The sequence below is a fragment of the Mastomys coucha genome, chromosome X, assembly GCF_008632895.1.
Source record: "Mastomys coucha isolate ucsf_1 chromosome X, UCSF_Mcou_1, whole genome shotgun sequence".
NCBI classification, from domain to species: Eukaryota; Metazoa; Chordata; class Mammalia; order Rodentia; family Muridae; genus Mastomys; species Mastomys coucha.
In genome coordinates, this window is record NC_045030.1 from 61,440,750 (window position 1) to 61,453,970 (window position 13,221).

A 13,221-nucleotide genomic window follows, 5' to 3' on the forward strand; every position below is an offset into this window, starting at 1 on the left:
AAAAAAAAAAAAAAAAAGACCTCAACATAAAACCAGATACACTGAATCTAATAGAAGAGAAAATGGGAGAGAGTCTCAAACTCATTGGCACAGGGGGAAATTTCCTGTTGACTCTAAGTATCAACAATTGATAAATGGGACCTCATGAACCAGTAAAATCTTCTGTAAGGCAAAAGACACATTCAATAGGACAAAGTAGCAAACTACATATTGGGAAAAAAGTTCTTCACTAACCCCACATCTGATAGAGGGCTAATATCCAAAATATACAAAGAACTCAGCAAACTAACCTCCAAAACCCCAAATATCCCAATTTAAAAATGGGGTACAGAGCTAAACAGAGAATTCATGACAAAGGAATCTTTAATGGTCAAGAAGCAACTAAAGAAACGTTCAAAGTACTTAGTCATCAGGGAAATGCAAATCAAAACAACCCTGAGATTCCACCTCATACCAGTCAGCATGGCTAAGATAAAAAACTCAGGTGACAGCAGATGCTGGAGGGGATGTAGAGAAAGAGGAACACTCCTCCATTGCTGGTGGGATTGCAAACTGGTACAAACACTCTGGAAATCAGTTTGGCAGTTCCTCAGGAAATTGGAAATAGATCTACCTGAAGACCCAGCTATACCACTCTTGGGCATATTCCCAAAAGATGCCCCACCTTCCACAAGGGCATGTGCTCCACTAAGTTCTTAGCAGCCTTATTTGTAATAGCCAGAAACTGGAAACAACCCAAATGTCCCTCAACAGAGAAATAGATACAAAAAATATGGTACATTTACACAATGGAGTACTATTCAGCTATTAAAAACAATTACATTATGAAATTCACAAGCAAATGGATGGAACTAGAAGGTATCTTCCTGAGTGAGGTAACCGAGACCCCGGAGGACATTTATGGTGTACTCACTGATAAGCAGATACTACCCAAAAAGTACAGAACACCTAGGACACAACCCACAAACTGTAAGAAGTGTAGCAAGTAGAAAGGCTTCAATTCCACTTAGAAGGGGGAAGGAAATAATCATTGGAGGCAGATGGAGGGAGGGGTATAGGTGGGAGAGGGGATGGGAGGGAATAAAAGGAACAGGATCAGGTGTGGGCGAACAGGAGAATGAATAGAAATATGCAGTCTCGGGCCTGGGAGCTGGGGGACCCTCTAGAAAGTACCAAAGACCAGGGAGGTAATAGACTCTCAGGACTCCAAGGTAATGACCTTAGATGAAATGCCCAACAGTGGGAAGAGGGAACTCAAAGAGCCCACCTCCAGTAGGTAGATAGGACCTCAAGTGGAGGGACGGGCTTACCAACCCATAGTGAAAATTTCTGACCCAGAATTGGTCCTGTCTAAAAAAAAAACCTGCAGGGACAAAAATGGAGAAGAGACTAAGGGAAAGGTGATCCAGTGACCTGCCCAACTTCAGATCCATCTCATTGGGGTGGGGGAGTGGCACCAAGGCCTGACACTACTACTGATGCTATGGTGTGCTTACAGACAGGAGCCTAGCATCAATGTCCTCTGAGAGGCTCAACAAGCAGCTGACTGAGACAGATGCAGATACTTAACCCCCAACCATAGGACTGAAGTCAGGGACCCCATGTGTTTGTATTAGAAGGATGAAAGAAGCTGAGGAGGAGAGTGACACCATAGGACAACCAGAAGTTTTAACTAACACAGACCCCTTGGAGCTCCCAGACACTGAGCCACCAACTAGGCTGCATATATGAGCTGGTCTGAGGCCCCCAACACATATATAGCAGAGGACTGTCTGGTCTGGACTCATTGGGAGAGAAGTCCTTGAGAGACTTGAGGCTGCAAGGATGGGGTGAGGCTTGGTGGTTGTGGTGGTGGTAACATAATCTTGGAGACAGGGGGAAGAGGAATGGGATGAGGAACTGTTGGAGTGTGGACTTGGATGGGGGACAATGGCTGGATTATAGATAAATATAATAATAAATATAACAACAATAATAACAACAACAGCAGCAGCAACAACAACAACAATAATAATAATAATAATAATAATAATAATAATAATAATAATAATAATAAACAAAAATGTTACTATGAAACCCAAAACTATATTCAATAAACATATTCTCATAATTTGGGGAAAAAATTTGGAGGGACATCTGGAACATCTGCCCATAGAAGGTGGCCTGGACTTACTTGTTTTGCAGCAAGTTAAGTGTGAACAGGCCTGAGACAATTCAGAATTGTTTGTGAAGATGCATTTAGGTAGTTTGTCTCCTAAGAATAAAAGTTGTCATGCTTTTCCAAATTATTTTTCAGAAAGGTAGCATTGTGAAGACTAAATTTAACTGCACCTACAGGTGCAGAAAATCCCATTTCTCATTGTTAATATGTTTAGTTAATACACATGCAATATAAGGAACATGAACCAACTTTCTCAGGGTACACAAATTTCTGATTAATATTTCTGTAGTGATTGTTGAAGCCTACAGCATAAAGCATGGTGATCAGAAGGGCTATTGTAGAACCTTGAAGCATTCAAGCAGCAAAATGGCAGCCAACAAGAAGGTTCAGTGGATTGCTTAAGTGGTACAGCATGAAATCCAAAATAAAATGCTTCAAGGAAAAAGATGTGGCCCTAAGTCTAAATTGGCTTTGACAATATAGTAACCATGAGCTATATGTGATGATCTCAATCTAAATTCAATCAAATCAGAAATTCAGTATTCTATTATACTCACTACATTGAATTCTCAATAACCACATATGCTGTCTCCAAAATGATGTTTCCCACCACCATCACTAGTCCTTCCTCCCCACCCCACCCCCATCCCTGGGACCTCAAGTCTCTCGAGGATTAGGCACATCTCCCACTGATACGGGACCAGGCAGTCCTCTGCTATATGTGTTGGGAACCTCAGACCAACCAGTGTATGCTGCCTGGTTGGTGGCTCAGGAGCTCCCAGGGGTCTGGGTTAGACTACACATGAAGTGAGATAAGAACCACAAAGTGTTCAATGGCATTTAGTGATATGGCTATCAGGAATAGTCTTACTAATAATATTTTCAGGAGAAGAAAAATCATAAGATGGCATTAAAGAAGATAAATAAATTGAAGTAATCAGTTTTAAGGCTTCTTTGGGAACTTTGAACGTGCAGTAGAAACCAGCTCAAGTATGACTGTCGAAAAGGGAAGGTATGTAAATATATTTTAGGAAGAAAGTCTTAAAACCCTATCGAGTTCATGCATTTTACTGAGAAAAATATGCAATTGTTAAATCTAAGTTCCCAAGCAAGTAGACACGTTGAGTCAGGGTTTTGGTGACAAGGCTCTGTGTGGGAAAGAATATCTTCTCTCTTCTGTAGAGAAGAATAGAGCAGAACTTCAGGGACGTCTGTAGACTTGATGGCAAGAAGGCTAAAGAATTTCAATCTGAAACTTGCTATTTTATGTAAACTTGGAAGTGAGTTTATTTTCTGACTGGAGAGCAGGGTATTAACAGAATGATATAGTGCTGGAGAGCAGGAAGAGAGAGCATTCCTAGAGTTGTGACTTTTGAGACTAAACAGCCATCAGAATCCTCTGGTAGGACTGCTGAATCACTGAGTGGTTGGCCCTCAGCTCTTGGGCTCCAAGTCAGTGAAGAGGAAGATCAACCAGGATAAGTAAATTTCCAGCAAGCTCCCAGATGATGCTCGTACCACACTGGCCCAGGAACTCCACTCAGTTTGATGAGTAGCAATTTTTGTGAGAACCATAAATATTAATGACAAGGGCAAAGAATGAGAATGGTCAGGATGTTGTGCTACAACACATGTGCAAGCACTGATGGGAGGAAGTGTAGCAAGTGTTAGAGTAACAAGACTTCTATTAAAATGTTGGCTGAGACATTTTAGTAGACTAGAAATAGACTAGACTCTAGATAATGAAGTGATCAGTGAGACCGGCTGCCTGTGTGAGTGTCAAAGTAGAGAGTTCTGAAACCCTTAAATTCTTTACCAAGTGTTTTTTCCTCCCAGCATTTAACATTGGTCTGGTTCTCGGACACTAGAAGAAAATATATATAAGGAAGATTTCCTTCAAAATGGTTATGCTGTTTGGAGATGGAGGTGGGAGAAGCTTCTTCTACATCAAGGTGGGAGAGAGGATTTTCAAGGGGCACTTAAGAGATCTTTAAGTCTGTCCCCTGGGGTTGGGCAGACTATTGTGTGGTTGTGTGTAATTTTCACCTGGTAAATGTAAAAGGGTTCACAGTGCTCCAGAAGCAGGCAGAGTGAGGGGAGTGCAGTGTGCCCCAAGGATCAGACAAGAGCTGTACATTCAGCAGGTTAAGGGTCTTCTGTAGTATGGGGGTTTCAGTAGAAATCACAAAAGCATCTATGAAACAGATATCTTTGGATATCTCCTTGGCCTGGATTGTGAAAAAACAGTTTAGAGCAGGATCAGTCCAGAAAGAACTCTGTTGTCTCCCTCACATCTTGAACTTCTTCTTTATTTCTGAACTAGGGTTTCCCCCATACAGCAAACCACAATGCAAAAGGTTCAGTAAAATGCAAAAGGAGACTTACCAGGGAATACCTACCATCGCATTTTACATTTAGCATGATGTTGCATGCAATATGTGTTTTATAACTAAAAGAATTCATTGTTTGTCAGATTTCAGGTTAGTTGGGCACCCTCTATTATTACTGCTGCTTGACATAGAGTAACAAGCTGTATTTAGCAGAGTATGAAAAGAACTGAAGGTCTGAAGTAGGAAAGAAGGGCAAACCATGGCTTGTTTACTGGCTGTTAAGTCCTTCACCTGTAGCAGATGACAACTCTAACTTGAACTTGAAAGCCTTGCTTATTTCAAGGGAAAAGAATTCTAAATAACCACTTAAATCTGTTTTGTGTTTTATCTACAGGAATGACAGAAGACAATGTGGAAGGTGGTTAGGGTTTTATTTTGTGACTTGTATTCAACTTACTGATTATTATTTGTATATGCAAAACAAATAAGCTTAGAAGTATGTCTACTAAATTTAGCAGGTGCTGATTTCTTGTCATGCCTTAGCTTTTTACTTTCAACTATCTTTGATTTTGTTTAGCTTGAATGACTATGAATACAGATTACTTTGACCTTCAACAGCATTAATGAAGATTTTTAAGACTTGTTATTTTTCAATTTGCTGTTTTCTTGATGTATTTCTATGTTAATATTCTTTTCAAAAGTTATTTCTATAGCTATTTTATAATCCATTAGATGACTAGCCCAATGCACACAAGACCCTTATACAGATTCATCTTATCCTTTATTAGTATACATAATAATGAAAGCTTTGTGATTTATTCATTATGCACATCCTTACTGGTTGCCTTAGGATACGGCCCTAGAAGTTGAGTGGTAAGTCAAAGAATTAAATGCATGTTCTTAAGATTAATAAAAATCCCTATTAAATCTGTCTGCCTATACTAACTCCACTACAAGCTGCTATTAATATATATCACAGTGTTTTGTTGTCATTTCTTTTAATATTCAAATGAATGTTTTTCAAGCATTTCTTGGCCATTTGTGTTTTCCTATTAGTCTTATGGGTGCCCAATAGGTTGATATTCAACTGACAGATATTATCATGAATATATTATCTTTTGTGAATATTGACACTTTTCTCCAGTACATACACTTAAATATGCACACAAAAACACATGCTTAGGGGCTGGTGAGATGGCTCAGCGGTTAAGAGCACTGACGGCTCTTCCGAAGGTCCTGAGTTCAAATCCCAGCAACCATATGGTGGCTCACAACCATCTGTAATGAGATCTGACGTCCTCTTCTGGTGCATCTGAAGATAGATACAGTGTACTTATTTATAATAATAAATCTTTGAGCTGGAACAAGCAGGGACTGAGCAGGCTGGGTCTACTGGAGTGAGCAGGGTCAGTCAGAGCAAGTGGGGCTGACCAGAGCGAGCAGAGGTCCTAAATGTCAATTCTCAACAACCAGATAAAGGCTCCCAACTATCTGTACAGCTACAGTGTGTACTTATATACATAAAATAAATAAATAAATCTTGTAAGAAAACACAATTTATTTTGTTATCTGGTCAGTAAATAGTGCTTGCATACATGAATGAAACATTTAAAAAATTCAGCTAAATGAAAGACTTCTTAGGGTTTGTTGTTGTTCTTATTAACGTGTTCATGGTTTATTCATTTGTACAATTAAAAATATGGAGTATCTTCTGTGTTCATGAGTGGATATTGCACCATTTATAAAATAAGAACCAGGATATATAATATAAACCAATGCCAAAACAAAACCTAAAACTTGAAGGCATTCTGTGCACATGTTGGACACAACACAAACAGTAGAATAAGCCTTCCTAGAATGGTCATATGTCAGGTCATTTGAAGTTTATATACCAACTTGAAATTTTTGGATGGCTGTTAACAAAAGTATTTTGGGAGGTAATGTGTATATGCTTGTGAGATTTTGTGAATATAGTGTTCTGCTAAGGCCTAGTGTCAGCTGGGAGAGGATTTCTGAGAGAAGGGGTATTTGAGAGTGGCTAAACAAATAACATGAAGTCAAATCACGGCTTGTAAGCCGGCAGCCTATGTTCCACTTGAAACAGCTCTCCAGCTTGCTTTCTCTTCGTTGTGAAATCTCTGGACATCTCAAAACTCTCTCAATTTTCTGTTTGATTCAGTTCTCCAAGCAGTTCTTTCTTGCCATTATATAAAAAATTCTCTGGGGATGGGGCGAGAGTAGGGGAACCCTTTAAAAAATCCTAGAGACTCTCAGGATTCAGTGGGGGTGACCTTAGCCAAAATGCCCAACAATGGGAGAGGATGCCTGGAAAGAGCACCTCGGTAGATAGATAGACAGGGCTCCAAGTGGAGGGATGGGGTTACCAACCACAGTCAAAATTCCTAACCCAGAACTCTTCCCGTTTTAAAAAACCACAGGGATAAAAATGGATCAGAGACTGAAGGAAAGGCTGTCCAGTGATCTGCCCTACTTGGGATCCATCTCATAGGGGGGTGGCACCAAGGCTTGACACTACTACTGATGCTATGATGTACTTACAAACAGGAGCTTAATATGGCTCTCTGAGCTCACAGAGACTAAGCCACCAAGCGAAGAACATACATGGGCTGATCCAAGGATCCCAGCACATATATAGTAGAGGACTACCCTGTCTGGCCTCAGTTGGAGAGTTGTAGAGATTTGAAGCCACAGGGAAGGAGGATGCTCCTTGTGGGGAGATGGGGAGCAACTTCTCAGAGGCAAAGGGAAGGGAGAATGGGATGAAGAACTGTAAGAGGGCCATGGGAGGCAAAGTCTGGAATGTAAATAAATAAGTAATTAATTAAAATTTTTTCTGGATAGCTCACCTCTTGCAGATCATAAGCCCAGTATTTTATTTTACATATCAATCCAGTCATTTACTCCAGGTTCCCTTTGATTATCCTGTGAATCAGCATCCCAAGACTCAGCAAAAGAATTAAGAGATCTGCCTGTGTCTGTTAAGCACAGAAGATAAACTAGCTGGTTGGGACCCAGTCCTGAAATTACCATTTCTACCACATCTGGGCCTGAATCTGAGCTCCCTTGGTTTCAGGCTGACCTTGAACTCAGGAATCTGTCTGTCTTTGTAAACAAAAATAGGCTTTGCCAGGTAGGATCTTGTCATGTGACCACTACACCCTAGATCTCTTCATCTGCCTAATATCTTTCTGACAAGTTGGATCCTAGTGCAGCTGCGTCTGTTCCTTCAGATCTGTAAAGTTCCTTTTACAATTCGTATTGCATCCTTATAATTTTACATAATTGAGAAATTATATATTTCCAAACTCATGCTTTTAGAGTTCTTTTCCTTAGCCTTAACGAATGTCCTGAAGGCCTCAGCATTTACCATTTTGCTGTGACATTAGCCACACCTTCACTTCCCAGACTCATGCAGTCTCTAACTATCTGAGAGTCATTAACACTAACAGGGAGGACATTCCTTGAAGAGGGAATGTAAAATATGTACATTATTATACAAACAAGCCTTATGCCTATGGCAGGTACTGCCAAGTTATTGCACACCAGACTTGGCAGTGTTCCATAGCTGTAACTACATGGATGGATGAAAATGTTGAGGAATGAGTTTGACTCTTGCTCTCAATGTAGAAACCACCTCTCCCTTCAAGGCTGAGTATTGCCTCCTGGAACTGCCCTGAGCATCACTATCTTTTCACTTCTGTTACTGCTGTTACTGTTGCTGACACCATGACCACATTTCACCCACCTTCAAATCCCTGTTCTTCTTGCTGTCAGTAACTCCCCATTTGTTTCTCGTTTCTCGCTTACATCAATGCCCCTTGGATTTGAAATATATTTTGTCTTTTTGCACATATTGCCAGTTGCTCAGCATACCCAGCCAGCCACCTCACACTTGGGGTAAGTTGCCCTTTTTGGCTGTGTTGTTTGATCCAGGTTGTCAACAGGTTGTTCTTTCATTATTAAAATGTTTTGGGGCAAAAGTCCAAGCCGATAAACTCAGAGTTTCTGGAAGCCCAGATATCAGAGCACTGTCTTATCAAGTTCCTGGCATCATATGGGTGCAGAATTTTATACAAGAAAAGGAAGAGACTTCTTTTGAATAAAACTTGGTATTAGAGTCACTAATTGCCTTTAAGGGACAATTTGATAGATTTCCAAGCCAGTTAGTTCTGTGATAGCACTGATAGAATTTTCTAAAGAAAGTCACCTCTGCCATGCACTCATTTGTGCTCTCATCCTGAACCCATCTCCCTCACTGGGGGCATCTTTCTCTAAGGCTTCAAGGAAAGGAACTTTCCATGTTTGTCCCTGCGGGATTGTAGTTTGCTTTCTCGGGCAGACAGAGACCCTGACTTTCTTATCAACAAAGGAGTCCTGACCTGGAGAGAAAATAGGACTAAACACATGGTTTAGGTCACTTCAAATACAGATGACATGAGGAGAAAGTCAAGATGCATTGTTAGAAAAAAAAAAATCCTCAAGTTGTTTCTGGGAAAAGAAAGGGAGGCTGCTTGTTGTATTTGGCTAGGAAATGTGACAAAGAAAATTACAGCACAGTAGATTCTTAAGAAAATATCTGTCTTGTCTCACCTTGAACAACTCTCTGGATTATTGAAATGCCTCTTTCTTCCAACAGTGTACTCAGTTTGGGTACAGAGGTGAGGGTCAGGGAACTAGTCCTGGAATGCTGTGATGACCTCTGTGGGAAAATCCCCAAGGCACAGCTAACTGTGAAGACAGAGGGGAAAGGGGGAGGGGAGGGAGCTACCCAGGCCTGAGTGCTGCAGGCACAGTGCAGTGGTCACAAAGATAAGCAGTGAATGCTTTCTGCCAACCACTGCAATCACCACACCATCATGATGATGAAGAGAAAAGTCTTTCCTTGGAGCGTGATTCCACCTGCCTTTGACACCAGCTACCACACATCTGGCTTGCTGGTATTTCATTGAAATGGCTGCCTGTGAGGAGTTCAGAGGGAAAATAATGAAGTAGGTTTTGCCTCTTCTCTTTTACAGTTGCTCCCCAAAAGAGTGTACATTTGCTAAGGGCCAAAGTCTGTTTGTAAAAAGAAACCTCTGAGGGGAGATACAGCACCTAAGACCAAAGACCTTAATTTTGCCTCAAATTTTGGCTATACTGTTTCTATAGAGACCAAAGGCAAGCTTTGGCTCCCCCACTCAGCTATTAAAGTTTAGTGCATTGAAAACTGTCTTCATGCTGTGATGCCCTTTCAGGGAGGAGAATAGGGTCTGAACTAATCCATGAAAGTTGTCATGCTATGAACTAGTAGTCAAGCTTTTTCCTTTCAATTGAATCTAAAACTATACTGTACTTCACACTTGATTGGTCCTTCAGATGGAAGGATTCAATATCCCTGCTGGAAATCAGCTCGTCTTCTTCATACAGTGCTGTTGAACGTGGAAAGAAGTTCTTTCTGAAGCATAATTACCGGCTCTAACATATGAGAAGTCGTAAGGATATTTCAATTTCTTTTTCTTTTCTTAAATGTTGGTCAACTCTTTAAACTGCTAACTTTTACTTTCCTTTGACAAAACTTGTTTACTAAGGCTGTCTTCATGCTTGATTTTGCTGTTTGTCAGTAGCTGTTGGGATCTATACATGTTCACTAGCTTTTCTTTCCCTCAGGATGATAGACAGACATGCAGCATAAATGTATCGAGGACAAAACCCAAAATATCTTCTGAATGCAGCCAGCAGCAAGCCATTGAATGTCCTGTAGCAAAGGTAACGGGTCATTTATTTACCATGAAGACTGGGACAAGAACTCAAGGAATCTGAGCGGTGCTATGTCAATTGTTTAAGGGAAAGGACGCTTTTCCTTTCCCACTCAAAGGAGTTAGCTTTGTTTGTTTGCACATGTTTTAGATCAATAACTGGTAATAGTAAAGGCCGAACAAAAGCTCTAATAACCATGAGCCATCTGCAGTGTGAATCGACATTTCCCAAGTTAAACACTGTGTGTTGTGAGTGAATGCATACAGTGTATATGATTTTTTTTAAGCTGAAAGAAAGCCTTGATCTCGCTACACCAAAAGGGGGCACCAGGGTATTAAAGAAGCTGTGATATTTCCAGAGTCTCTAAGTGAAATTAAGTGAAGTTTGAAGAGGTTTTTGAGGATAATTATTATGTCTGTGATTTTTTAGAGTTGGTATTGGAAAAGCTGTTTGACTGGTTCCAAGTATTTCAGTAAGACCAAATTTTGATAACTGAGTGGAATTTCTGGTTGATGTGGGGTCATATCTTTGGAGTCTGATGAAATAAGTCCCAGGGAAAGTCTATACTTTATATTAGAAAAATGATATAAGGAAAATGACCTTCTGATTTATTGATATTAATATCTATGATATTTTTAATTGATGTTTTTATCTATCTTAAAATAGAAAAGTTTTCTGTATTGTGAGGATATTTGTGTGTGTGTGCCTGTGTCTAGATGGAAAAAAAAATCAGTCTTCAGTGTTGGGTATTGTGAGAGAAAGTGCTGAATGTGGAAATCTGTGGGTTATGGCAAATAGTAGCTAATTTAGAAGTTGTGTACCATAGCTTCCAGAATTTACACTTAATGGAGAGAACAGAAGGCATTTTCTGGGAAAGAGTTTCAAATTGCACATGTCGGATTAATGCTCTCTTGTCTCTGTGACTTTGGTAAAGGGAATTTGTTGGAAGAAAATAGATGCAATGTAGTCTACAATGGAGTTGTAAATGTGGGCAATGCAAGTGGATCCCTCTTCCTTTCGTGTCGCCTAAGGGGAGTAGAAAGCAGTTCAATGTCTAATTTAGTTAGTGGCTGAATAGTGCTGTTTCTGTGGTTTTCCTCATCGCCCTAATCCTGCGCCCCTTTCCCTTCTCCACGTGAAATAGACACCTTTGCTACGTAATCAAATCTTAACTGATTGCTTAGCTAGTATTCATCGTAAAGATGGAAATGAGTGCCTACGCGATGCCGTTTTCCCTGGATAGCTGTAGACTTTGCAAAGATGGCTGCAATCTAAACAAATAGCCTGTCTCTTCATGGAAAGTGTTTTCGATGTTTTGTTTTCTATGTCTGGCTGTCACTGCTTCTTTTAGAAAGACAAAATGATCCATTTGGTTCATGGTGTGTTTTATAGTTTAATTTTTACCCATTGTTTTGTGCTTTGTGATGATTGATGAAATCATATATTATGTAATGTGAGGCAATTTACAAGCTGCTATTACGTCCCTGTAACTTTTATGAAATATGTGACTAATTAGTATATTGTTTAACTGGCAAAATAGATGAGAAAAACAAGCATCTCTCAGGTTTATTTGAACATATGGACTTTACTCAGCTGGAGTAATTATTCAAGTACAATAAATTGTTCTGCATAGTACTGGAAGAGAGATGTAATTTTATTTCAAAATATGGCAGTATCTAGAAGTTCTTATGGCTTTGTTTTTTATTTGAAATAAAAATAGAATAGGGTTATTGACTTTCATATCTTCCTTGTTATTATCACTGCGGTAGTAATGAACATGCACTGAAATGCCTACATAAAGTCAGAGCACTCAGGCTATGGTTGCTTTTTCTTTGCTGGGATTTTCCCCTCACATGCCTCATAAAGGATGCTAGGATGTTTGCCTTGATTGTGGAATATTTTAAATATGACCAAGAAACATTATTCCAGCTAGCCAGACTTTCAAGCCTGTATTTTCATTTTTTGAAAGAAAATAGGATTTATTTTTAATAATTCTATTACATTGCTTCTTTTTTGAAGTACTACTGTTCCTTAGTATCCTTGAATAAGAACAACATACTTTTTCAGAGTAGTGCTTTGTAAATTATATGTATGGAAAATATTTCACAGATACATAGATATTCAGGTGGAAATTGTATTTCTCTGTGTGATTTTCAGATCCTGCCATTTTGACAAAATGTTGGTGTGACCAGATGTTGTATACTTTTAGGATAAGCCTGAATGTCTATGATCTGAAACTGTAATTAATCACATTGTTGATGGTGAGGGCTTTGTTGTGAACTCAGGCTATACTTTTGGAGGCTTTGCCTTGGGTTTAAAACATTGCCCTGCTTTCACATGGTAGTATTTTTATGAAATCAGAACAAGCAACAAAGTAAAAAGTGGGTCAGGTTCCGATATATGATTTTTAGCTCCTTTGCCTGGCCTTTCTTATGACAAGATTGTGTATCAGTAGGCCACAAAGACCACTTCTGCTTTTAACTTTTCCTCCCTAAGTCAATTTACTAATGCTTAAAAACTTGGCCCATCCTTATGTGTCACGGCATATTTTTGTGAGGTTTGCAAGTCACCTTTCCTAAGAAGCAAATACTTAGCTAACGAGGGCTTAGGAAATGACCTGAAGCACGAAAGGTCTCCTAAGGGGTTATTCTGAAAAGGGTCACGGAAATTCCAGCTGCAAGGACCCCTGATCTGTTTCCTGGAACGGTGTGTCCTTCGAAAACTCTACAGAGGGGTTTTGCATCCAATATGGCATTTAATTTTTACAGACCAGTTTGCCTACAGGCACAGTCTGTGGGGGTTTTCTATCACAAATTTTCTTTTTTTCCCTCCATAATCTTGCTCGAACTCTGCCTGAAGAATCAAAGGGGCACTCTGGTCTCATTATAAAAACAGGCAAGAAGTACAGAAATCCTCATGGAATTAAGCAAAACTTTCTTTTCAAAGGTAATTCTACACAATTCTAAAAAGCAA